The sequence below is a fragment of the Pectinophora gossypiella genome, chromosome 22 (assembly GCF_024362695.1).
Source record: "Pectinophora gossypiella chromosome 22, ilPecGoss1.1, whole genome shotgun sequence".
NCBI lineage: Eukaryota > Metazoa > Arthropoda > Insecta > Lepidoptera > Gelechiidae > Pectinophora > Pectinophora gossypiella.
The window spans coordinates 7,221,177-7,248,912 of NC_065425.1; the positions used below are offsets into that span (position 1 = coordinate 7,221,177).

The 27,736-nt window shown below is 36.5% G+C and overlaps 1 protein-coding gene across 3 annotated transcripts in view; it reads left to right on the forward strand.

Moving 5' to 3' along the window:
* LOC126377010 (soluble guanylate cyclase 88E) overlaps positions 1-27,736 on the forward strand; it is a 327,862-nt gene that overhangs the window by 190,556 nt on the left and 109,570 nt on the right. For 2 of the 3 annotated variants that reach the window (XR_007567779.1, XM_050024592.1), the window contains exon 1: positions 875-1,177. The exons of the other annotated variant lie outside the window; for it this stretch is intronic. The gene's annotated coding sequence lies outside the window, so the exon portion shown is untranslated. Of the gene's footprint in view, positions 1-874; positions 1,178-27,736 lie in introns of those variants that run through there. 3 annotated transcript variants of the gene reach the window in all.

A 27,736-nucleotide genomic window follows, 5' to 3' on the forward strand; every position in this document is an offset into this window, starting at 1 on the left:
AGTTTAAGTATGTATACAATCTATCTTTAAAGGTTATTATGTCTATATAATAAGCAGCAATCGTTCTAAGTATTTAACTCCTCTCGTCCCAAATTTAATATAGGTATCGAATTAATCGATTGTGTAATTTGATGACTATTTTAAATGAAACTACCATTAAATTTTAATGACAAAACAATTAAGATTACATATCTGTGTCGTTTGATGTGTTAATTATTTTCCTTCGGAGGGACTCGAACACGGTACTTTTCAGTACAACAAGCATTTACAAAAAAAAGAAAAAAAAATGTTACTTTGAAATTTTCAAATGTCTGCGAAAATCTTCTAATTCGGTTCAGTCTTAAACTTCCATTTCTAAGCACAATAGCAGATCCATTTTGTATATATCCCATTTGCATCTCTATTGGCTTTGTCCTACGTATCAGGTGACAAACAAGGTAATTTCATGTGTAGTCAGATATTAGGAGTAAATAGTGCGAAAGGATCCTTGGGAAATGGAGTAAATAGTTTCAAAATAACCGTATCTTGTACTTTATATAAAAAAATATCACATATCTTCATTGATAGTGTCCATAACACAAAATACGGCCTAATATACAACAAATACAGAGTAATATGTTACCTATTTACCCTACAATACGTGTATAGACCGTACTGATTGGTTAATAATAACTACGTGACATTTACCTCCAAACTTTACGTACCTGTCTACAGAGAGAAGATACCCAAAGTTACAATGCGTGACCATACCTCCTGTCCTGTATTGGCTTATTTGCATTTGAATAGTTCAATTGGCGTTTTAGTGTGCATCATTCCTCGATTCTCGCCTGCCAAACGCGCCTGCGATATCCTGAGTCCGCTCCAAACGTAACAGTCGAGCGGCCGCTTCGCAACGCGACGCTCCTTCGCGCCAATTTCGGCCCGCCATCTTTGAATCTCGAATATAGAACTCGGTTGTGTTGGAAATCAAATTAGAACAATTAAATTAAAAAGAAATGTTTCTGACAGTGTCCTAAAAAGTATTTAATATTTCAACAGTAAATTATAGTTTGTTAGTTTGCAAAGTTTATGTAGCGTTGATGTTCTAGAGTTTTAAAAGTGTAAAGTTTGTGAAAGTGTGTTTGATGTTTTTAATTTATTTATTGTAGTTGACTGTGTAAGGACACCAGTATTTAAGGTAGGTGAATTTACAATTATGTTTTGATGAGTTTGAGATTTGGCTCGAAAATAAAATAAATTTACGTCATCTTCTGAAAAGAAAAAGACAAAGAGATCATCTGACGTGATACTGGCAGAATTGTGATCAGACAAAAGCCGTTAATCAAGAATCGAATTGAATTGAGATAACATTACCAACAGTTTATTTAAATGTATAAATTGTGTTGTGTTGTATTGTAACTCTTTAGAGGAATGCGTTAAACATGTAAAACGCTTGATGTACTAGTACATTATAACAGATTAATGGCTGAAAGTAAACCGTCCTTTCAGAAAAAAACATTAATTACTATTTTTTGTCCAAAACAAGCCTCTTTTAATTGGAATTCGTTAATCTGCTGATCCTAATGGTTCGTCTGTTAGGCTAATTGAAACAAATGACACACGCTGACTCTCTAGTCAACTTCCGCCGCAATGTCACCAAGGATAATGGACGTGCCGACGTCATATCCGGCCTTAGGTGTCAAGGTCAAGTTCCCGTATTCGTATGATGACGTCATGAATCCTTAACCGTTCAGAAATCGAACAACTTTGGAGATTAATTCTAAAATTTCGGTTCTGGGTTTTGCCGTACGGAATGATGGAAATTAATTTCTACGTTTGAGTTTCAAATTCCATGCCTAATTAAATAAGTTTTGAACGTTCATTAACTTTTGTTATTTGGTTTTGTATTTACTTACTCGAGCAAATGAACCCAACCGAATAATCATGAATAGTAAACTTTTGAAAGGTTTATATTTTCATAGTCAGTAGGTAAGTCTATTATTATAATAATGAATATTTTCATATATTGGTTGAGGAGTGAAAAGAAGAATTTACAAGAAAAATGCAGATTCCATTGATTCCAGGAATGTTGTTAACTATCGGAACATATTTCAAAACATTAAGGCATTATTATTTACGATCTTATTAATATTACAGATAAAGATGATTGAATAACTTTTTCGTTTTATGATGAAAAGAAAAAGTTTTCAGCACATAATAAGGAAAATTATGATAATTTTAAATTTCCGGGAAATATTTTTCTTTTTTAATAAGTTTCCGCGATAAATTGGCCGAACAGAGTCACTTTGTGAGGATGTCCTTTGTTTGGTAAGTACGTTTCAGGAAAGCACAGTAAGCGCGGTAATAACCCTGACACCAGAATTGATGGGGATGGTAATCCACCTCACAATCCACACGATAGAAAGGTTAAAAAAAAATAGAAGAAGAAGTAAGCTCGGTGAGGTTTGGGTACATAGTTTATCTTGCTATGGATGTACCTCTGACTAGCCCGGTTGGGTTATATAGTCATGACTTTATCGTATGTTTATGTGGTTTTACATTTCAGGCTTAAATCCCGAACCGTGAAACAGGAGCCGTGATAGCTTAGTTGGTAGAACGGTTGCCTCTCACTTTGAGGTCGTAGGTTCGAATCCAGCACAACCCTAAACTAATGATTGTCGAATTTGTTTTCAAATTCATGTTTGGATCATAAATTATTATCACGTGCTCAGCGCTGAAGGAAAACATTGTGAGGAATCCCACATTCCCGAGAAATGCATTTTCGGAGGTATGTGAACTAACCTGTATTGGGCTGGTTTTCCTTTCGCGGGGTGGAAGATCAGACAGGCACTCGCTTTGTAAAACCGTACCTGTCAACTCGTCAGGTTAGTGTAAGCGGACCCTGTGAAAAACGGGATAGGGCTAGGGGGATGATGACATTTCAGACTGAAATAACCTGATTGTTCCTACGACAAGTAACTCCGTGTTTCGGACGGTACGTTAAAAAAGTTGTTGGTATGTCCTATAGATATGAAGTTACGCATACGAATTAAGTAGTTTTATTATGAACTTTCATTTTTACATACCTACGTTTATCTCAACATTCTAATATCTTTATAGTCTTCTTTGTTGTTCAAATAACTCATAGAACACGTTTAGCTGCTTCTCTTCCCGGGCATCTCATGACGTATAATATGACAGTGGAAATCCGATTGTGTCATTTCTAACATGATGGATTAAAATTACGGGCGTTAGGTTGAGTGTGCATTAAATTTAACTACACTTAACTACACTTCACTACAATACAATACAAAAACTCTTTATTGCACTTAAATCATAATAAAAGTACTTACATTAGGTATTATAATTAGGTAGGTAGTACAACAGGCGGCCTTATTGCTAAGGTAGAAATCTCTTCCAGGCAACCTTTAGGTATAGGAAATGAATTTAATAAAAAGCGTAGCGGGATAGACAGTGCAATATCATGAGTTGAAAAATATAAGTATACCTAGATAAATTATCTACAATTTAACTACCTACCTATATGGCTTACAAAATGCCAAAACCTAAAATCACTGCGGATTCAGATTCGGGTTTTAAAATAACTTATGTTTTGTGGATATACCAACAATTCGCACTAAAAATTTCGCCTCTTCCTTTTTGATGCGAACAGCGAAGAATTGGAACTCCGTCTGCCGTCGTCTGTTTTTCCAACTCTTTATAAACTGGGACTAGGAGTCTTCAAGGCTAGAGTGAATATTTGCATTTGCATACCTATGTATATATTTTATTGTATTTGCTAAGTATGCGTGATCTACTCTAGACCACATAGTTACTTACCATCAGGTGAGATTGTGGTCAAACGCGAACCTATATTATTTTCAAAAAAACTTATTGTACTGCTAATCCCTTGTCACCATAAGTCTTATCCATCTTGGGACTTTGTATTAACAGTGTCTGCAAGATGTCTTTGATTACTTGTGGCTCTGCTTACCCCATTAGGTATGACAGGCGCGAGTTTATCAATCAATCAAATATACTTTATCGCACAGAACATATGAATACAGTACAATTTGGTCGGCCTTATTGTTTTAAACAACCTAGGCAAATGAGATACTTTTTAAGAAACGTCAAAACGAAAGTTTTTTTGGAGTTTGTATGGAAATACTGTCCTGTGACGTCTTCAATAAAAGCGGTCAAACGTCGTACTCATTGTTACTTAATTCAAAAAAGGAATTCGAAAATAATTCGAAAAATTAAATGAGATTGATTTTTGTTTGCCTTAGACTGGCTTCTATTTCTAGATTACATAACATAACATAACATAAACAGCCTATATGTATATGTCCCACTGCTGGGCACAGGCCTCCCCTCAATCAACCGGAGGGAGTATGGAGCATACTCCACCACGCTGCTCCAATGCGGGTTGGTGGAGGTGTTTTTACGGCTAATAGCCGGGACCAACGTCTTAACGTGCCCTCCGAAGCACGGAATCATCTTACTTTTTCGGACAATCAGGTGATTCAAGCCTGAAAAGTCCTTACCAAACAAAGGACAGTCTCACAAAGTGATTTCGACAATGTCCCCATCGGGAATCGAACCCGGACCTCCAGATCGTGAGCCTAACGCTCTAACCACTATACCACGGAGGCTATTTCTAGATTAGCATTTTATAATTTATCTTTGACCTAGTCAAATACCTTATTATGTACATTCATCCTTACAAATAGACTAAAGAATTGGAATAATACTACAATTCTTCATAAATTAAATAAACGAGCGGTGGCTGGTCACGTATGTATAGCCAGACAAAGGCTGTCGATCCGTGAATGAAATATGTCAGGATCTGTATGTGACGTATAAGACTTATCTGACATCCGACGAGAATTGTACCAACCAAGGAATAAATGGATAAATAAATGACGAATAGTAATAATAGTTATATCTGTAACTGTGAATGATATTGAGTAAATAATTATAGATACCTACCTACTTTTCGTTTGAAAACTCGAAACAATTAATAAAATATGTTTATATTGCATTATTTACTTATATTACTTGTATTGCATCGTCTTCGACTCCAATATTAAGCAAAAAAAAAAGAAAAAATGTACAACAAGAGTTTAATTTGAAAATTTGATTTTAGAATGTTCGAAATAGTATGTGATGTGTCAGTTTTATTGAATGGATAAATAAATGACTAGTAATAACAGTTATGTTATGTCTGTCACTGTTTATACTACTTACATGAGATTCTCATTGGAATAATCGCAACAACTATACGTACACAAATTTTAAATTTGAATTTGGAACATCAACATTAAAAACCATTTTTTCCAGTGTAAAATGACATTATTTTTTTAATAGTAAGTATTTTGGTAATTCTTACAAAACATAACGTAACAAAATAACATAACTTATGCTGACGACTATATCGCAATTAGGGTAGTCAAAGGTACATTCATCGCAAGACGAACTAAGTACTCACACCTCACCGAGCTTTCTGTAGCGCGGTGATTCGATGTTTTTTTTTTTAAGAAAAGTGTGTTTAAATGACTACTACACAAAAGGATCTCCAAGTCGAGAAACCAAAGCTGTAATGCCATTAGATTATGGAAGCCGTTAAATTAAATATTAGGATTAAGTAATCAACAAGTAGCCAACATAATCGTGACGTTCTCTCGTGCGAACTCTAGTAGTAATTAGCTTTAAAACTACACCAAAAAACCTATGTTCGTTATAGGTACGATCTATTTTAATCTCTGTTGAAGCCGAATACGTGAAATTTACCGGAATATTCGAGAATATTCCAATAAACTGCACGGCCGCAATGGGCGGATTACAATTTCTCCGAAGTTTTATTGCGTATGTATTAATAATAATAATAATAAAACACTTTATTGCACACAAATTCACAAAACATTTAAAGGATAAAATAAATAATATAAATATTATAAAAAAATAATAATAATATTAATATTTTTGATAAAAATATTTTTCTGAATGCAAAAAGGACGGTAAGGTAGAGTCCGATTTTGATGTTTTTTTATTTCGTAAGGGTAGTTTTTTATATCATTTAAAATCAGAAACATTTTGGCGCAAATAAATTTTTCGGTCATTAAAAAAATGTCTGTTCTGTTTTGTTCGAACGAAGTATAGACATTAAAGTACTTTTCTGGTTCTGTACGAAGACCGCTTCCGATTAGTATACCTAAACCGTTTTAAGACATATAATTCTCTCATTGAAAATGTCTACACCGGAAATGAATAACTTCCCCGCTGGACGCGGAGAAAAATTAAGAAGAAAGCTTTAAGCTGCTTAAACTGCTGGGCACGTCGCCAAAACCAAGGAATTAGGTAATTATACTTACTTTGAGGAGCTCGGTGGCGCAGCGGTAAACGCGCTCGGTCTGCGATTGTTGAAGTTAAGCAACTTTCGCAAAGGCTGGTCATAGGATGGGTGAACAAAAAAAAAGTTTTTATCTCGAGCTCCTCCGTGCTTCGGAAGGCACGTTAAGCTGTTGGTCCCGGTTGCATTAGCAGTCGTTAATAACCATCAATCCGCATTGGGCCCGCGTGATTGTTTAAGGCCCGATCTCCCTATCCATCCATAGGGAAGGCCCGTGCCCCAGCAGTCATTAACGTCCAATGGGCTGATGATGACTTACGTATTATAACCACTGAATTCGATATTCGATTTAAATTCATGTTTGGAATATAGATAATTCATTTTCAGTTGATTTTCCCTGAAGTGCAAGTCAAAGGGAACTATGCCCATACAGTCATGTCTTATGTATTTTCTTTTCTTGATGATGATTAATTAAATGATGAAAAGTGATGACGATAAATGATGAAACCTAAGCCCCCACCCTCGGAGTAGACTCCTACTCTGAACTCCAAACGAATTAACTCAAAAGTCTGCATACATTTTCGAGTTATGGAGCAGCTTCTTGGCACGAAGCGAAAATAGATAGGTACACTTTGTTTATTGAATATCGCGACAGTTTTCCGACTAACTTAATACGATTATTAACCACAAAATACAACTTTGTATTAATTAGGTATTTAGATTATTCAATGAAAAAAGCAACCGTTCCGTTCTCGATTTCGCCAAAAGTCTGGATCATAAGATAATAGGCTAGTTCCCGACTAGTCAAATCAGTTACTTTTAATAAACGTCAAAACACGAGATTATTATATGAAAGGAGATCATCGGCTCTCCATACTTTGGCCGGCCCAAATTTGAAAGTGCCGGCCAGAGAAAAAAAATGTGTCAAACCTTTCGAGTAGATTGCTCTGAACATTTTTTACTATGACACCAAACGTGTATGACCATTAGTTTGGCTTTAATTGGATTTTAAAAATCTCGATTTTTCATACAATTTGTAAAAAAAAATATTATGTCCGTTTGGAAAAAAAGTGATACAGGCGTATTATAAAGGACCGTTAGAACATTTATTAGTATGGCGCCAAACTTCTATGACCATTATTTTGACGTTTATTGGACTTTCCGTTTTGGTTAATATGTTAAAATGCCGGCAATCGAAAAGAATACGTCGAATCTGTCTAATAGTTGCTTCTCAATATTTCTTAATATGACACAAAACATCTATGACCATTATTTTGACTTTTATTGGAATTTACGTTTTAGTTCAAATGTGAAAAGTGCCGACCAGCAAAAATACTATATAGAGAGTATCGAGTAGATGCCTATTATCATTTTTTTCTATAGCACCAAACGTGTATGATCATTAGTTTGGCTTTTATTTTATTTTAAAAATCTTGTTTTCTTATTTTTTTTGTTTAAAAATAAAGTACTTTGGGCAAAAACTGCGATACGGCGGATTACAAAAGACAATACAACTTTGAACATTTAATAATCTGGCGCAAAATATTTCTGACCATTATTTTAACTTTGGCTTTTATTGGACTTTTTAAAAATCTTTATTTTTAATACATTTTAACAATGACAACAAGCAGAGCTTTCCCAATGACTAGTTATTAGTCAGATAAATACTTTGTGTTTTTGTTTTGTGTGTTGTTAGGTGAACTTCTATATTAATACTATCTGATCTTAGATATGACGTTGGCTGTAGTTTTTGCATTCCACTCAACGTTACGGCCTAAGTTTAGGTTGAATTATTATGACCGTAGATGGTTACTACACTCCAAAGATAAGCTTGCCATCTAGTGACGAAAATCGTATTTTGGTATGACGTCTGAAGTAGCTGTTAGGGAAGACAGGAGTCGGGCAGTTGTAATTTGCATGTATGCCGATCACAATGTCCTGGTGCTACTCGGCCAATAACGTAGTACCTCTATCACCCCACTGTATTTTCCTTGTATACACACTTTTCTTAACAAAAAAGTAGCTTCTAAAGCGTAAACGCAAACCTATTTTTAATTTATAAAAATGTGTCAAAAAGACGACTATATTACGCCTTTAGCAAAATAGTTCCATTATCACCAGATAAAAGTTTTTTTCGCCAAAGTGTAGGTATATGGGTCGTTCTTCTTTTTTATCGACAATGACCTATCCTTCGTTCTGCTTCTGATAAGTTATGTGTTAGAATTTTGTTTCATGTTTCCATTGTCCAAAAATATAGTTATCTTATTATACTCAAAATACAAGCAAAATACTAATCGGTTCCTCAATTAGTCCTTAAAGAAGCTTGATTGTTTTTCACAAAATTCTGTGACAGAGTGGTAAATTAAAATGCTGTCTCCGATGAAAAGGACCACTCTGTCACAATATTTTTTGGAATGTGTCTACAAAGAAAAGTATGTTACCAAGATAAAGAGAACCTCTAAATGGTCCTCTACAGACACATCTTTATATGATGTTTTAAAATATTTAATGCCGTTATAATTTTAAAGATGTTAAATCCGATAAATTGAGAAAATGTCTTTTTATTGTCGATAAAAAAGAAGAACGACCCATCTATGAAAACACCAGATTTTTGAAAAATCGAATTAAGTTCAAAATAGTGGTCATAGACGTTTAATTCCATTTAAATAACGCGCCTGTTATGTTTTATTTTTTTACAAAAAAAAAATCCAATTAAAATCCAACAAAAGCCAAACTAATGGTCATACACGTTTTTGTCATAGTGAATAATGTTTACGGGTATCTTCTCGATAGCTTTGACATGTGTTTTTTGCTGACCGGCACTTTTCACACAGAAACTATAACGTAAAGTCCAACAAAAGTCAAAATAATGGTCATAGACGTTTGGTGCCCTAATAATAAATGGTCAAACGGATAAGTTATAACGGAGTATACCAATATTGTTTCTTGGCCGGCACTTCAAATTTTCACCAAAAATGTATGAAAATTCATGTTTTTTTTTTTAATTCGAATAAAACCGAAAATATTGACCTTACAGCTTTGGTGCCATAGTAATAAATGCTCAGACGGATAAGTTCTAAGGATATATACCATTATTGTTACTTGGCCGGCACTTTACATTTTGACCAAAAATGTATGAAAAATACAGTTTTTTTAATTCGAATAAAACCGAAGATATTGACCCTACAGCTTTGGTGCCATAGTAATAAATGCTCAGATAGATAAGATCTAACGGATTAGAGCAAAATTATTTTTTGGCCGCCACTTTGACTTTTGGGCCGAAATCCGATGATCTCCTTTGTATGAAAAGCACACTGTGACGTCATAGAAATAAATAAATAAATAATAATATAAAAACGCGATAAAATGACGGAGTTATATATTACGTTTTTCTTGATTAAAATTCATAAATAAGTTGAATAGAAAAAAGAAAATGTTTTTCATTAGTTTTAGCAGTCAGTTATCATCTGTCTCTAATTAGTAATCAGTATAAAATGCAAACTTAAGCTTATTGAGACAGACACATTATATTATGCAGTGTATGCAGTGTGTGTATATGTGTTGTGTAGTATGCTAAGAGGAAAAACACGGTACACAAAATAAATTGATTGATTGATTGATTTAATTATTAGTACCTACTTATTAAATTGTTCACTCGTCACTAATTTAAGAGCCACGCTCTTGTCGGTGTAGCATTCTCCATTCTTGTCTATCAATTCTTTCAGTTCCTTTTAAGACACGACGTTCACCTTCTCTTTAATTTGTTCCATGTAAGCTCGTTTTGGTCTTCCCCTTCCTCTCTTTCCTTGTAGTTTCCCTTCTATGATATTTTTATTAGATTCGTCGTGTCTTATTAAGTGTTCAATCATCTCGCCTCTTCTTTCCCAATATTTGCCTCTTTTCCCTTATTTTTACTAGCACTTCCTTATTAGTAACCCTTTCAGTCCAATTTAATATTTCCATCCTACTCCAACACCACATTAAATGGCACTAAATCTACAAAATTGAGAAAGGATTATTCTTATACAAAATGAGAATTTAGATACAATATAAAAGCGAATGAAATAAAATACTAAAGAGAAGCTGTGAAATAAAATACGTTATCATTACCAAGAATCCAATGTTAGATATGATTCAGAAGATTCTTTTTATCAAATCCACGTAGAGTGAGAAAGGTATGCTCATAAATCTATCTGTGGACCCAATATTTTATTATTATCTAAGAACGTAAATAAACATAAAGAAAACATAGTAAGTATATTTATTCAACTGAAATAAGAACATTATATTTATTTATCATTAACTTTTATGTGATTTTGAATAAATAGAAAGCCGTATTTTTCCAGGGAAGTAAGGAACTAAGCTAAGTAAGGTTAGTTTTGACGTTAAATCTATCTAGAATATTCATAAAAAGGAATTCAAGATATCCTACTGATTATTTCGTTAACATAAAGAATTCATATTTCATTTTCTTTAAAGGTTATTCTTGTTATTGTTAATATAAAGTCTTTTTTTTTTTTTTTTTTTTTTTTTTTTTTTTTTTTTTTTTTTTTTTTTTTGACGTGACTTATTGTAGATTTGCCGCAGATGGCATTAACTACTTGGCCGGACAAATGGGGAGCGCTGAAGGCTCTCACCCGGTACAACGTTTAAGACAACAGGCCTGAGGGTGCCCAGTTGGGCGCGAACCTCGGCTCAGGGCGTCGTCTGAGAGGAAAAATATTTGAAAGAATTAATCGACCCTAGTGGGTCGATAGCGATAAGCGCTGAATGAGGGAAATCGTCGACCACGCCGGCGGGGTCGGTATCGGGGTCCTGAAGTGTTTGGTGTCGCGAGCTGATTGGCTGCCTCTATGGCTAGAGTGATCGGGTCGTCGGGATCGTATATTACGTCCTTCGGACGCCGATACTTTTCAGTACCGTCCCTAAGCGGGATGTATTCGGAAGCCGCAACTACCAGGGGATTTGGGTGGTGCGGAGCAGAATCGAAAAAACGTTTGGAAGCTAATTTGAGCCATTGGGCAATGGTTGGCAGACCTAGGTCAATGTGCAGATTTTCATTGCGAAGGAACCACGGAGCTCCCGTGGCTTTCCGCATGAAACGATTAATTAATATAAAGTCGTATCTTATTAGTTCAAGTATTCTTGTGCAAAATAAAAATATGAACAGTATTTTTGTTTCTCTTAAATATTTTAGAAACGACGAAGGGAGAATTATGCTTCATTTAATCTTCATATAAATGTTGGAGCTTGGAAAATCAACTGTAGTTAGTAGCTAATTAATATAATTTTCACAAAGTAAATACGTAAGCTTGAATCCGTAATACAGAGATAGGGTCTTCATGGTCGAATGGTTGAGTGTTGGGCTCTGTCTGGTCTCGGGTTCGAAACCCGGAGACATAATCACAAAAATCGGTTTAAAGTCCTTAGTTTGATGAGGAAATTACAGGGACCCCCGACTGTTCGAAAATAAGATGATGCGTGCTCCGGAAGGCACGTTTAGCAGTTGGTCCCGGCTACTATTTACGAAAGTATGTATTCATTACATAACATAACAAATACTTCTTCTTCTATCGTGTGGGTTGTGGGGTAGAGTACCAACCTCATCAACCCTGTTGTCAGGGTTACTACTGAGCCGCCAAAGGCCCCTGACATGGCTCACATAACGACTACTTACTTACATCAGTAAGTAGTAACCGGGACCAACGGCTTAACGTGCTTTCCGAAGTACCGATCATCTTACTTTCGGACAATCTAGTGATCAGCCAGAAATGTCCTAACCAAACAAGGAACCACAAAGTAATTTTTGTGAATGCATTTTCTGTGTGTTAGACTGTGCGTGTTTTCTATACAAACGGAGATACTTACAAGCAACGGAAGAACACGCATCCTCGCGCTACGCTGCATCATGCGGGGCAGTGTGAGAATCGCCTAAACGGTTGTAAATCGCCTTATGTAAATAGGCGTGAAGTTATGTAAGTGTAATCATAAAAAGAAACGGTCTCATGGAACTTAATAAGTTTTTAATTCCAGCCCCCGCGGCACAACAACTGCGTCGCGCGCGGCGCTAATATATCGAGAGCTGTAACCAATATCATACGACGTAGGTATATCTACGTAGATAGCATTCGCTGCGTCTATTGTCCGAAACACATACATACATAAACTCACGCCTGTATTCCCCGAAGGGGTGGGCAGAACTACGAATAATCAAGAAACTATTTGCAGCCACTTTTGATCCATAGTCCTAAGGTGGATAATCATAAACCGTATGATGATAGGTGATCCATCATGTTCGACAGAACGCTGAAACCTTCTACAGGACGCTGATTGTTAGAAACCCTCGATATAATTCGCGCCTGCTGCAAGTGTAAACTAATAATCGCCGATTTATAGAAATAACCTCCAAAGAAATATATGGAACAGCGATTTTGTTAACATTTGGCAGTGGCCGAATATATCCCTAAATGGAGGATTATTTGTGAAAGTCGAGATAAGCGGCTGATCGGGGTTGCTTCTCGAAAATTATTGGATTCTTTTATGGCTGGAAGCCGATTCTTTCAAACGTTAACGAACAATGCGAGCTTATTCGCGGGAAATAGGTAGAAATTATCGGATTGTAAATATGAGGTTAGACAGGTCTGGTATTCCCTTCGCGATTTGGAAGTTCAGATAGGCAGTCGCCTCTGTAAAAAACCGGACCTGACAAATCTTCAGGTTAAGCGGACCCCGTGAAAGCGGGATAACACTAAGGAGATCATGAGGAGGTTAGACAGGTGTTAGGATGTTCATCATCATCATCAAGTCTCATACATCTTTCTTCTTTTCATGACAGGTTAAAGTTTCAAATTCAAATACTAAAAGAACGAAGGTTTGTAAGGATTTCAAACAAGACCATAGGTGTATAGAGCATACTCCACTGCGCTGCTTTAATGCGGGTAGGTGGAAATAACTCATTTCAATGGGTATCGCATAATTCATAATCATTTATTCTATCTAAATGAAATTATTACTTTTTTGAGTTGTCTGTAAAAATACATATTACATAGGTACGTATAATAATCTGTCAGGAACTTTGTTGTAGCAGGGATTCCTGCTTAGTCAAACAGCCCTTTGTTACTTTACGATTTGTTAAGTTAACAACTGTAGTTAGTTGTTCTTCAAAGAACTATAGTAGACTGCATATACCGAGTGTTAGTCGTAACGTATACTGAGAGGGATGATTCAGACTATGACTCTGGGTTATTACCAAGTGATTTGATTGATTTCTTATTATATATTTATTTCAGCCACAGTCTAACAATACTTACAAGAATAAATTTAGTACTTACAAATTTTTTGCCAGCCATGAAGCCATACGGAAATTTATGATACATACATTGAGAACTATTTTTAAAATTTAACTATTTTGGTATTATCAATCTGGAATAGAGTATTAATAATAGACACATAGCCAACTTATATCACACAGCGACAGTTTATATGAGAGTATGTTAATATGAGAGTACAGTACGTTAAGTACGCAATTTTCCGACAGGAAAATCTACTTGATAACAACTCAGAATCTAGGTCTAGTAGGATGTATTTTTAATTATAGTTAGTTGTTATTGTAAATCAGAATAAAAAGAATTAGTGAAGTGTTTTATGTCCCTTAAGGTCACACAGAAGTTGCCGATACATTGCGTTGTCCTACAACGTAACACGTCACAACGCAATGTGTGACATATCGTTGGGATTATAATCGGCAAATTGCAAAGGACCTTCAACGCACCCGGAGTACCTATTCCGTGTGGCCTCACTCTAACCGTCCGTAAATTAAATGTAATTAGGAGGTAATGTCTACAGAAAAAAAAAACATTCTTGTATGTTGGATCATAAATAAAATAGCAAAAATCTAATGTTTTTAAAACATGTTCAAAGGCTGGCTGAAAAAGCTCAGCTCTCCTTTTTGCTGGATTGACAAAAAATAACATTCTTCTTGCAGCGTAGCTTTGGCCCGGAATTTCTTTATTGCATTTTGAAACGCTCTTTGGGAAAACCTTATTAGCACATCGTGAAAATGTGTTGCTCTTCACCTGGTTACGCCTATAAGTATAAGTATTTATTTTAGAACTGTGTTTCATTAATAGATTTGACTTTATAGTAAGACTTTTTTAATTTGTCAAGTAGGTTAAATAAAAAAGACGTGGTTGTAAAATTTTAGGCAGATAAGGCGTTCGTTATGTAAAAATTGACTATTTATAAGTGTAGTAACTATGTTACCTATTGAAATCTACAAAAAAATTAGACTACTTACTAAAGAATTTGAGTAACAAGGTACCTTCTGTGAACTACCCACACCAATCTATGTATGTGTGTGTATTTTCTGTGATATATTTGTTTCTTTAATATTTTTTTGACGTAAATCATTGTAGATTTGCCGCAAATGGCATAAACTACGTGGCTGGTATAGAGAGCCTAGAGTGGTAAGCAGCATGCATTATTTTAATTTTGTCTTGTTGGCCCATTACTTAAATATTGGAGATTTATATTGTTATGCCACTGTCAATGGCCCCGATTCCTGCAGACACCTAATGTTACTTACCTGTCAAGTTATACCTGTCATTTTCTTATCCGCCGAATAGGAAAGAGACGGATGATTGACAGCTCTTATTTTAGGAAGAATAAGTAAATGAATGAATAACCCGGGCGAATCAAAAAGGTATCTCTCTGGTATACAAACTATTTGACGTGTGCTGTCAACATAATTCTGGCGGGTTATTGGCCAATGTAAAATTTTTAGACGGTTGTTTTAGATTTGTGCTTTAAATTATCGTGTGTTGAATAAATTTTATGCTTGTCGATTACCCGTCCCTTTCCTTTTCTGAGGATAAGAAAATGACAGATATAACTTAAAATTAGATGGTGTTTACAGGAATTAGCACCAATGATATCCGACTAAACGCGCTACTTCTTGGTAAATAAAACCGCATCAACAATTATCCTAGCGTTATCCCGTTCTTCACGGGGTCGCTTAAATAAATAAAACCTAAATAAACGTAAAAAAAAATGTCTATGCAAATAACTTTTATTGGCTGGAAGCCTCCAGTAAACGATTCCTAGTTAAATACTAGTTCACCGCTTGGGGATACTAAACAACGTGAAATTATTTCGGGGCCGAAAAGTTAGACCAACTTTTAATGATGCGGCCGGGCTCTGTTAAATCACTTGAACCTTTTTACTTTTTGCCCCTCAAACAAGAGAGGACTATTCACAGACTATTCTTACCTAACAGATGGCGCAGACTTTTGGTCTAACTCACGGAATATAAGAAAAAGGACGGAAGGGCCAAGTGAGTGCGAAACGCGCGCCTTACAAGTATGAGCAAATAATTCGACTTTGCACTCCACTCGTCTACAAACTATACGACGCACGGAGCTCCGTGACAATACATTAAAAGACCGTCTTCATGCATTATAAGCTGATGGGCAAAAAATAAAATATCGTCTATCAAGGAGATCCCTCTAGGTATATCACAGGGAAACTTAGTATGATCGGTTATTTATCAAAAAAAAATTGTATGCAGTTTTTTTTATTTGACGTGACTTATTGTAGATTTGCCGCAGATGGCATTAACTACTTGGCCGGACAAATGGGGAGCGCTGAAGGCTCTCACCCAGTACAACGTTTAAGACAACAGGCCTGAGAATTTGAATTTGAATGTTCCCAAACTGGGAATATTCCCGTTGTAAAAACTCTTTAATAGTAAGGACACTGGCCGGTTTTCTTTTTCGAATTGTTCTTTCTTGTATTTTGGTGTTATCTGCCTAAAGGTTAGGCAATAAAGCTCTTTTTACATAAGTTTTGTTCCGGAATATTCCCAAAGTGGGAACATCTCCTGAACGGCACACCATTGGCCATGTAGGAAAGGACGTACAGTCATGAGCAATATAATGTAACTTTAGGACTCTGTCGCACTAACATATTTGACATTTAGTGAGACTTACAGTGCAATTTGTCAAAAAAGTTAATGTGACATGGTACCAAAGTGTATACATATTAATGCTCGCGACCGTACGTAATATCAGCCATCATTTACGACACGCTTGTTACATAAACAGCTGAACGCGAATCCTTTTATTTTTTCCTCTCACTCCAATAGGGAAGTTAACATCAAGCACATTCATCATATTTAGTAATCTTAATTTGAATCTGTCTACTTGAGTAAGTTAAGATTGACAGTCTTGGTTATCTATATATGTCGAGATTTTAAGCAATTTGAAGAATTTAACTTAAAGGTCAATTGACAACGCTTCAATTCATTTTATGATTGACTTTTTACTGATTATTTGACTTATTCGACTACTTTATGTAAGTTATCACCTAAGGCAATTAATTCTTTGAGTGTCTACTTTGTAGGTAGGTACTTACAGCTTAAATTTTGGTAAGTAAATACATTTTACTTCGTACATAGAAGTCACATCATCTTCCTAGCGTTATACCGTTTTCACGGAGTCCGCTTACCTAACGTGAAGATTTGACAGGTCCGGTTTTTTACAGAAGCGACTGCCTGTCTTACAACCCGCTAAGGGTAAACCAGCCCAATACAGATTAGGTCACATACCTCCGAAAATAATTTCTTGAGAATGTGGGTTTCCTTACAATGTTTCCTTCGCCTTGAATTGAATTCGAAAATCATTGGTTTTAAGCTCGTACTGAGATTCGAATCTGCGACCCCACAGTGAGAATCAAGCGCTCTTCCAGCTGAGCTACAACGGCTTTAGTTCCGTCTGGTATCTAGAAGTCTAGATAAGTAAATAAAAGTTTGAAGCTCGCAGTCTGTATTGACAGATCCAATATTTATATATCATTTGACCTTCCAACCCTCAGGGAAAACCGGACCCAATTACAGATTAGGTCACATGATATGCTACCCGAAACAGGTTTTGTTTAAATAATAAATTAAAAAGAAAATATTTTGTTTTGGCAAAAGGAAGTCAATCCCTGTTGGATTCAAATGGTAAATACGAAACGCAAGCAGTAGGTAGGGTATACTTTTGCGGGGGAAAAACTTACTTGATATCAACTCAGAATCATGGTCTGAATCATCCCTCAAAGTTTTCGTTACGATGCCGCTAATACTTACCTATACTACTAAGTTTTAAAGATTTTAAAAGTCAATTTTATCTTAAACTAAAGCTTTAGTATCGTACACGCGTCAAGGATTAAGTATAAGATTATAAATCTTCAAAGTTGTTGTTCACTCCATCGCCAACAGATTATAATAATTATTATTTTAATTTATTTAAATAAAGATAAGTACTAGATGTTTTTGTAACGGGAAAAAAATACTGAAAAATGGAAAGTATAAGCTGAACCTGGTTAAGGTATCCTTTATACAACTGCTTACATATTAGTGGAACCACTATGGTGTAATAGTGAGATAGGGCCCTAAGTGTAGCGCTCCCGCTTTGTTATCTAAAAATAACTTTCAACAATACTAGACAATGCTTGAGTGGCTCTGTACCGAGGTTCAAGTTTCAGTATAAAGCAAAGTGACTTTATTAACGAAAGTTTTAGATGAATACCTTAATTTAATATTCTTTAAGTATCGTCAATTACTGTAATTAATGTGAGAAGTTTCACAACTTTAGGAATATATTCTAACTTTTATCCCCGAGAGCACATTTCAAATGCAATTTCAGTTTTTATTATAAAATGTAAGATGTGTAAAAATAAAAAGTATATAAGTAGGTGTTACCGGAGAATACAGCAAGGAAAAAATTCTGATTAAAATTTTAATTAAAAATAAGTTATATTTAAAAAAAGAAGAATTTACAAATACACACTGATTAAATACGGATTAGAGCATCACGAGATTTGCCGCAGATGGCATTAACTACCTGGCCGGACAAATGGGGAGCGCTGAAGGCTCTCACCTGGTACAACGTTTAAGACAACAGGCCTGAGGGTGCCCAATTGGGCGCAAACCTCGGCTCAGGGCGTCGTTTGAGAGGAAAAATATTTGAAAGAATTAATAGATAGCGATAAGCGCTGATTGAGGGAAATCATCGACCACGCCGGCGGGGTCGGTATCGGGGTACATTGGTACCATATCACATGATGTTTTTTTGACAAATTGCACTGTAAGTCTCACTAAATGTTCTCACTACAGTCTCACTAATTCATTCCGCTTCGCGACCTCTCTTAGTAAAGACGTATAATTATTGTATGCAGTGTTTATTTATTTAATACAGTCAAATGAATAAATGTGGTGTATGTGATAAGGCGGTGACCAAAAGGTCTCCGGCTTTAACTTGTTCCCGATGTGAAGGTGTTGTTCACGAGAGAGCAGAATGCAGTGGCCTGAACAACAAACAAAGGACCGCTCTCAAGGCGTCCGACACACTGGAGTGGGTTTGTAGTGATTGTCGGCTCTCAGGATCAAGAAAAACGTCGTTTCTGTCTGCTGTAGATGATGATGAGGAAGAAGATGCCACTAAAAGATACAAAAGACAATATGAAAAGACTAGAATATAATAGACAAAGAAACAAAACTAATAAAATGGTACAAAAACACAAACACTGCTATTATAAAAACAAAATTTACAAAAATTTAGGAAATATGAGAGAATTGTGGAAAATTTTAAATGAAATATCTGGAAAAATTGCATGTTCTATAAATGATGTGATAAGCAAGTCCTTTCAAAAGGTGGGTTCAGATAAAGATATAGCAGATTTATTTGCTAGGAAATTCCAACAGAATGTCTTAGATATAATTCCCAATTGTAATAAAAAGCTTTTAAATGAAAATACATATCGTAAGCCTATCGACAAGTCCATGCTATTTAAAAAGGCTACATCCAAAGATATTCACAAAATAGTTTCTAGTCTCAAAGGAAATAAAGCGCCCGGGATTGATGGCATACGTACAATTGACATCAAACTTATTGCAGATAAGATTGCAGCGGTTATAGCTCATCTTATTAACACAAGTATTGATGCCGGCTTATATCCTAGTGATTTGAAAACAGGACTGGTTCGCCCTATACCAAAGGCTGGAGACAGTAAAGACTGTTCAAATTACCGTCCCATTACTATGCTCCCTATAGTAGATAAAATAGTAGAAAAGTACATCAGCAATCAAATACATGCATTTTACCATAATAATGGAATCATTTCAGGCAATCAATACGGCTTTCAACCGAAAAAGAGTACCACCTTATTATTGTCTCGATTCAGTGATGAAGTAAATAAACACCTCAACGATAAAAAACATGTCCTCATCATCCTGATCGACTACAGTAAAGCATTTGACACGCTACAGCACCGCGTTCTTTTAGACAAGATCTCAGATTCGGGAGTCAGAGGGCCTATTTGGGAGTGGTGTAGAGATTACCTAAAAAACCGTTCCTACCAGGTAAAGATTGGAGATGCTTGTAGTGATAAGGTGACGGTGACGGAAGGAACAGCCCAAGGATCGGTTCTTGGGCCAATTCACTACTTGACCTATGTCAATGACATGAATGAGGTCGTTAAAGGCTGTAGTATTTACCAATTTGCCGATGACACGTGTCTAATGTCTGCTGATAGGAATCTCCAAACAGCTCAAGCAACACTGCAGCGGGATTTTGATCTCATTTGCCGCTGGTCACATGACATGGGACTGGTATTGAATACCGGGAAAACCAAATTGATGCATGTCCACTCGAGTCAGTCCAGGACAGTATCTGACGTGAGAATAGTAGGCCATGACCATAACTGTTTACACATAGAACCATCTCCCCAACAGTGTAACTGTTCACCAATAAAGATAGTTACTACTATGAAGTACTTAGGAGTAGAAATAGATAATCGTTTTAACTGGGACGAGCATATTAAAATAGTCTGCCAGAAACTGCGCGCTATTTTGGCCAAATTCTATATTATTGGAAATAGGATCCCGTATGCGATCAGAAGAACAATGTACATAGCACTAGCTGAATCGATTATATCTTACGGGTTAAGTAGTTATGGCAGGACTTTTAAATCACATCTTAATAATATATACAAATTGCAGTTAAGATTATTAAAAATGATTGTACCTTTTAATATAAAAAATAATTGTAAAAATGAATTTGATCTGTTTAGTTTTTGTAAAGTCCTACCGGTGCATTTTAAATTTAAACTCGAAATTTTAAAAGAACAGTATTTTAGAACTGAATTATATAATTATACAACACACGATAAAATAACACGGCAAGTAACAAACCAAATTTTATTAAAACCAAAATATCTAAACTTTTACGGTAAAAGAACATCTAATTATATCATACCCGATTTAATTAACCAGATACCCATTCAAACACGCGGAAAAATAACACCGGAAAATGCAACGCAAATCATTAAAGACGTTGTATTCCAATGGGCCGAAAAACATTATTGCGCAAACCATCCTGTATATGGTGTGAGCAGCTAGTGCGAAACAGGTTTGCAGCCGGCCCGATGATCGTACTCGGTACCTATTGTGGCGCGTAGTGGGTATCAATAGTTTAAGTAAATTGTAGTAATTTTAAAGCGGAATGTTCATCAGGACAAACCCTTTTGGGGTTTATTGATGTGATCTATTGTTTTTAGTTTATAAGTTTGTATAAGTTTAAATAAATAAAAAAAAAAAAAAAAAAATGTCAAATATGTTAGTGCGATAGAGTCCTAAAGTGGATATATTATATTGCTCATGACTGTGCTATGAACGCACCCGTCTGTCGACATTTCTAAGGTTACCCGTCAGTTGTAAATCTTCCCTGGAATTTGCAATCTTCCAGGAGACGAGATGTTTCGCTGCAGATTCACTTACCTCCTAGAAACACAGTTGAAGATTACGTCTTAGGAATTTTGTTGCAGCTTATTTGCTTAAGTCTTGGGATAGATAGACAAAATAAAGCATACCTTGGATTTGTAGTTTAAAAGTGTATATTATAAAAGAAAATAGTTAACCCGCTAAAGGGTTATTGACGACGTTCACTATCCAATTGAAAATTAGATACGTGCAATATAATTGGAATTTATATACATAGACACAATATGTCAGAAATGTGCCCCACACATGGGATATGTACGTATGAGTTTCAAAATTGCCTCATATGTGGTTCATACACAGTATACGTGTTAAAACGTTACGAGATCTCATTTGTAGTCACGTTATATCTCACCAAAAACATTTTTATAATAAAATGTTGCCAAGACGATGCCATATGGCTCTCACTGTCAAAAAGGGGCATAAAATGGCCACATCGAAGCAATTCATCTAGTGTAGTGTGCTCTCGGACACTCGGTGATCAGCTTGTAATGTCAAATCAAATCAAATATACTTTATTGCACAGAACTAGAATTTCAACAATCAGACATAACACATGAATACAGTACAATGTAATATAATGTATGTGTAATGTCCTAATCAAACTAGGGATCACTAAGTGATTTTCGTGATGTGTCTCCACCGGGATTTGAACCCGGGATCTCCGGATCGTGAGCCCAACGCTCAAACCACTGGACCACGGAGGTCGTTGGGATATTATTATAGTCGTGAGCTTATGATATCTATGTAAAGAGCTTTCTTTCAGAAGTGCTGAAGCTTTCGTCTGTCTTGTGTTGTATGTAGGTGTACTTCATCATCATCAGCCCATTAACGTCCCCACTGCTGGGGCACGGGCCTTCCCTATGGATGGATAGGGAGATCGGGCCTTAAACCATCACGCGGGCCCAGTGCGGATTGATGGTTATTAACGACTGCTAATATGCAGCCGGGACCAACGGCTTAACGTGCCTTCAAGTGTACTTACCCATATTCAAGTTAAAAAAAAATATTATAGTCTTTTTAAGGCGATATATGTAGAGAAACTGTCAAAATGCACGTATTTAGAATCGGTAGGACGCCGCCGTGAACGCATTTAAATCCTTGGAATAACTTATATTAGATTATTTATTTCTTTATCTAGAGGACCATTTTGGCGGAATTGGATATAATTAAATATATAAGAAATAAATAATGTTTATAAAAAAGGCATCTAAAGAAATTGACAAAATTTGTATCTTGTCAAGACAGCATTTTAAGTTTATCTTTTAATCGAAGACGAAGATGCTAAGAAAGAAAGTTAGTACAAATAATTCTTTACCGTCGTAGTTTCTCGGGAATCGAACTCCAAACTTGCAGCATCGAAATTGCTTTCCAGTCGTAATATTCTCCCGCACTTCAGTACTGTATTTCAACTAAAAGTAAAGTTTAAACTTGAAATACTTTCCAAGTTTTTCTATTGAAATATAATGTAGCTTTCAATTTGAAATAGGTACTGAAAACTTTGAAAATTGCTTTAGTTCAATTATCTATATGAAAATATACACTGTAACAGTACGGTGTAGTCTAATGTCTAACTATCACGTTCGCACTACCGTGTATAACCGCAACCCAAACGCCCCTTACAACACAATATCTTTTTAGCAAACTCAAATGGCTATGAAGCTTAGAAAGGTTTTCAGTCCTTCTGACTAAGAGTTCCTATTTAAGGTCATTTGCTCCCGAACGCCGAATCGAAACTTAAATAAACACTATGGTCACAAAAAAGACTCATGCCACGAGTGTTTTTGTGACCATAGTCCTTATAATAATAAGGCTCAAAACTATTCAGAATGACAAACCATACCAAGCTCGATTAGCCTCTACAAAGGATTTAAAATCTTTCTATTTGGGGACTTTTGAAAACACCTTTTTTTTTGACGTGACGTGGCATTAACTACTTGGCCGGACAAGTGGGGAGCGCTGAAGGCTCTCACCCGGTACAACGTTTAAGACAAAAGGCTGATTGTGCCCAGTTGGGCGCGAACCTCGGTTCAGGGCGTCGTCTGAGAGGAAAAATATTTGAAAGAATTAATCGACCCTAGCGGGTCGAAACCGATAAGGCCTGATTGAGGGAAATCGTCGACTACGCCGGCGGAGTAGGTAGGTCTTGAAGTGATTGGCCGCCTCTATGGCTAGAGCAATCGGGTCTAGCTAGAGTAATCGGGTCAATTTGAAACACTACTTCCAACCGCTGTTTCATCACAAAACACAAAATAACATAACACAAGATCACGACTATATCCCAATTGGTGTAGTCAGAGATACATCCATCGCAATATGAACTTAATACCCACACCTCACCGAGCTTTCTGTTAAACCAACGTGATAGGTGGTGAGCCGTATCGCCGTCTACAATGCTCGAGCCAATTATGTTAATGGAAACTGTTTAAAATACAAAACACAGCCGTTACCTTCATGATACTATTACAAACTATCCGTGGTCCAGTGGTTGAGCGTTGTGTTCACGAACCAAAGGGCCCAGGTTCGATTCCCGGTGGGGAAAAATCACTAAAATCACTTTGTGATCCCTAGTTTGGTTAGGACATTACAGGCTGATCACTTGATTGTCCAAAAAGTAAGATGATCCGTGCTTCGAAAGGCACGTTAAGCCGTTGGTCCCGGTTATTACTTACTGATGTAAATTAGTAGTCGTTACATGAGTCATGTCAGGGCCTATGGCGGCTCAGTAATAACCCTGACACCAGGGTTGATGGGGTTGGTAATCCACCTCACAATCCACACGATAGAAGATTACAAACAATGTCGTCAAATGAGATCAGAATCAATAGCACGTCGTTAAGGAAATCCACGGCCATAAATTGTGGCGAACGTTTGCTATTACTGCGTTATTAACTGTTGTAACCATGGACAGTGACACATTAACAGATATCCGTATATTATCTACTGCTAGTTCTGTACCTATAAGCTGCTGTTGTACATTGTTTTAAGTTTACGCGTTTACTATCATAATTAAAACACATAATAACGGGTTCTTACCGCGTTTAAATGGGGATATGAGACTCCCGATATTCACCCCGTGATCATGGCACTTGCAACAGGTTCGAAATATCGGGAGTCTCATATCCCCATTTAAACGCGGTAAGAACCCGTTATTATGTGTTTTAATTAAGCTGCTGTTGTGTTTTAAGCCGAATACTTGCCGGATATAAATTGTAGGGAGCGCTGGGGGGTTAAATGGTCACATCGAAGCAATTCATCTAAGGAAGCAGTATTGCTATTTGACATTTGTTTGCATTGCGCACTTACTTTTATAATGTGCAAATGTCAAATTGCACCATTGTTTTCTTACATGCATTGCTTCAATGTGGCCCCCCTGGTGATTATAATAAAACCCCACAAAAATAATTCAATGAACTGTATTACTTAGGATATTATATTAAATTACAAGATCCAACATTGAGACGCGTTGGTTTGCTCGCGCTAGAGATGTGGCTAGCCATAAATGGTAGACTATTACGTATGTCCCATACACAAACATTGCCCCCTACCTGCCAAGTAAAAGTTATGATCATTTATTTTGAGTCCCCCTAACAAAAAACCCTGACACCAGGGTTAACGAGGTTGGTAATTCACCTCACAACCAACACGATAGAAGAAGATTTATTTTAGAGTGTATGCTTGATTTGTCCTCCGATGCCATGTTCCTCTGACTAGCTCAATTGGTAATACAGTAATGAGCTTATGTTATGTATTAAGTATATTGTATTATTCACTTATTTGCCCAGAAAATGATATCATTCTTCTTCTATCGTGTGGGTTGTGAGGTGGATTAACAACCCCATCAACCCTGGCGTCAGGGTTACTATTGAGCCGCCAAAGACCTCAACCACTGGACCACAGAGGCCGTTATGAGCAATATCATGTACCCACTTTAGAACCCTGTCGCACTATCATATTTGACATTTAATGAGACTTCGGTTTAATTTGTCAAAAAAAGTTAATGTGACATGGTTTCAAAGTGTATACATATTAGCACTCGTGACTGTACTCAGTTCATCTGGCGATGGATGTACCTCTGCCTAGCCCAATTGGGATATAGTCGTGAGCTTATGTTATGTTTACACCAGTACCAGACAAAGGCAACAATAACTTACGCAGCCCCTATTACGTCACAAAGGTCTATGTAGGAACATTGAGGGACTTACGTAATACCGTAAAATACGCTTTGTCCAGGTACGTAACAAGTACGGGATTACCAGGGAAGAGAATAGGGGTTTTGTTAATACGAGAGGCTAGTTTCCAACTAATCAAAACAGTTACTTTTTAACCCACGACGCAAAAACGACGGAGTGTTATGTCTGTGTAAATGTGTAGCTCCCAAACGGATGGTCCGATTTTAATGCGGCTTTTTTATTTGAAAGGTATATCAGTCGAGAGTGTTCTTAGCTATGTTTGGTGGAAATCGGTTCAGGTCTTCAAGGTCATCAGGTCGTTTGTTAAGTGTGATAAGAATGTTACACGCTCAGTTTGCTTGCAAGCTTATGTGGGAGTTATTTTTTGCTTTTTATAAGGTTTAGCATTTTTAACCTTTTGTCATAATAATTGAGTACTCTTTTTTGGTCGGAGGTTGTTAAAATTTAAAATTTTTACTGAACGTCAAAACACGAAATTACTATGGAACTTGTATAAGAAAGCACACTGTGACGTCACAGGAAGAGTGACAAAATGTCGCACGTATTATTGCGTTTTTCTTGATTAAAATTCAAAAATAAATTAAATAGAAAAAAAATAAAACGTTTTTGTCAGTTTTAGATCTTGATACCGACTGAGATTGGTGTTCGCGACCTCATCACCCTGTGGTAACTCAGGCTTTTGTAAGATTTAAGGAGCATAAATATTATTTTACAATTTATCCACATTTCGACAGTATTTTGAACTCATTTCTAGTCCTGGGGGGTTAAAAAGGCCATCATCATCATCGTCAGCCTGGGCATGGATGGATAGGGAGATCGGGCCTTAAACCATTACGCGGGCCCAGTGCGGATTGATGGTTATTAACGACTGCTAATGCAGCCGGGACCAACGGCTTAACGTGCCTTCCGAAGCACGGAGGAGCTCGAGATGAAAACTTTTTTTTTGTGGTCACCCATCCTATGACCGGCCTTAGCGAAAGTTGCTTAACTTCAACAATCGCAGACCGAGTGCATTTACCGCTGCGCTACCGAGCTCCTCAAATCGTAACAATTCATCTAAGAAAGCAACATTGCTATTTGACATTTGTTTGCATGGCGCTCTTAATTTTACACGCGCAAATGTCAATTTTTTTAGATGAATTGCTTCGATGTGGCCTTTTTAACCCCCCTGATTACAACTTTGACTTACTGGGTCGCTTCACGACCACGAATGGATTCAGCTGCATCCACTCAGACGGCGAAACAAATCTACAGGAGCAAAGGTGAACGAACGTATCTCTATCGACTTTATTTGTTTGTTTAGAGAGTAAAAATTGCAGGTGACTAACCTCTTGGCAGATAGAATCGGTTGACCGAGGTTTGACCTATATATTCCTTGCGTCGAGGGCATTCTCATACCCTTTAGGATTTTGACTAGTCATCGCGGTGCGGTATGATTTAGTTCTGTAATTGTTAGGGCGTTAAGGTTTACTTGAGAATGCAGGGAATTGCTTATACGAAAAGACGTGTTCTCGGTCAAGGAGTGTATTTTGAACTAACTTACAACGATTTATAAGAATCATATCGATGTGGTACTTATGGGTCATCATCATCATCATCAGCCCATTAACGTCCCCACTGCTGGGGCACGGGCCTTCCCTATGGATGGATAGGGAGATCGGGCCTTAAACCATCACGCGGGCCCAGTGCGGATTGATGGTTATTAACGACTGCTAATTCAGCCGGGACCTACGGCTTAACGTGCCTTCCGATGCACGGAGGAGCTCGAGATGAAAACTTTTTTTTTGTGGTCACCCATCCTATGACCGGCCTTTGCGGAAGTTGCTTAACTTCAACAATCGCAGCCCGAGCTCCTCAAGGTACTTATGGGTACATTGTTTTATTACGGAACCAACAGTAGTTTTTAAGATAAGATAAGATATTTATTGCATTCCTGATGTTTGTGTGTTTTATTCGATCGTAGCTAAGAAAAAAGGAGCTTTATGTGTTTGACCGCTGTGTATGTAGGATAATTGCTGCTTGGCAATAAGGCCGCCAGATTGTACTGTATCAAATCAAATCAAATATACTTTATTGCACACAACATACAAAACAAATTAACACAGATGATGATAGATACAGTACGGCGGCCTTATTGCTAAGCAGCAATTTCTTCCAGGCAACCAGTGGATAGGAAACATTATTACAATTTGGTGCGGGACAGTGCAACATCTAGTATAAAATAATAAATACTACAAATAAAAAAACAAATAAAATTAAAATGCAATAAACGTTTATTATTATTATTAAATAAATAAATAAAATAGAAATATATAAATATAAATACATACATACATATACCCATTTATATCAGACGTATATATTATAATTAAATATGACATTACATGTAGATATGACAAT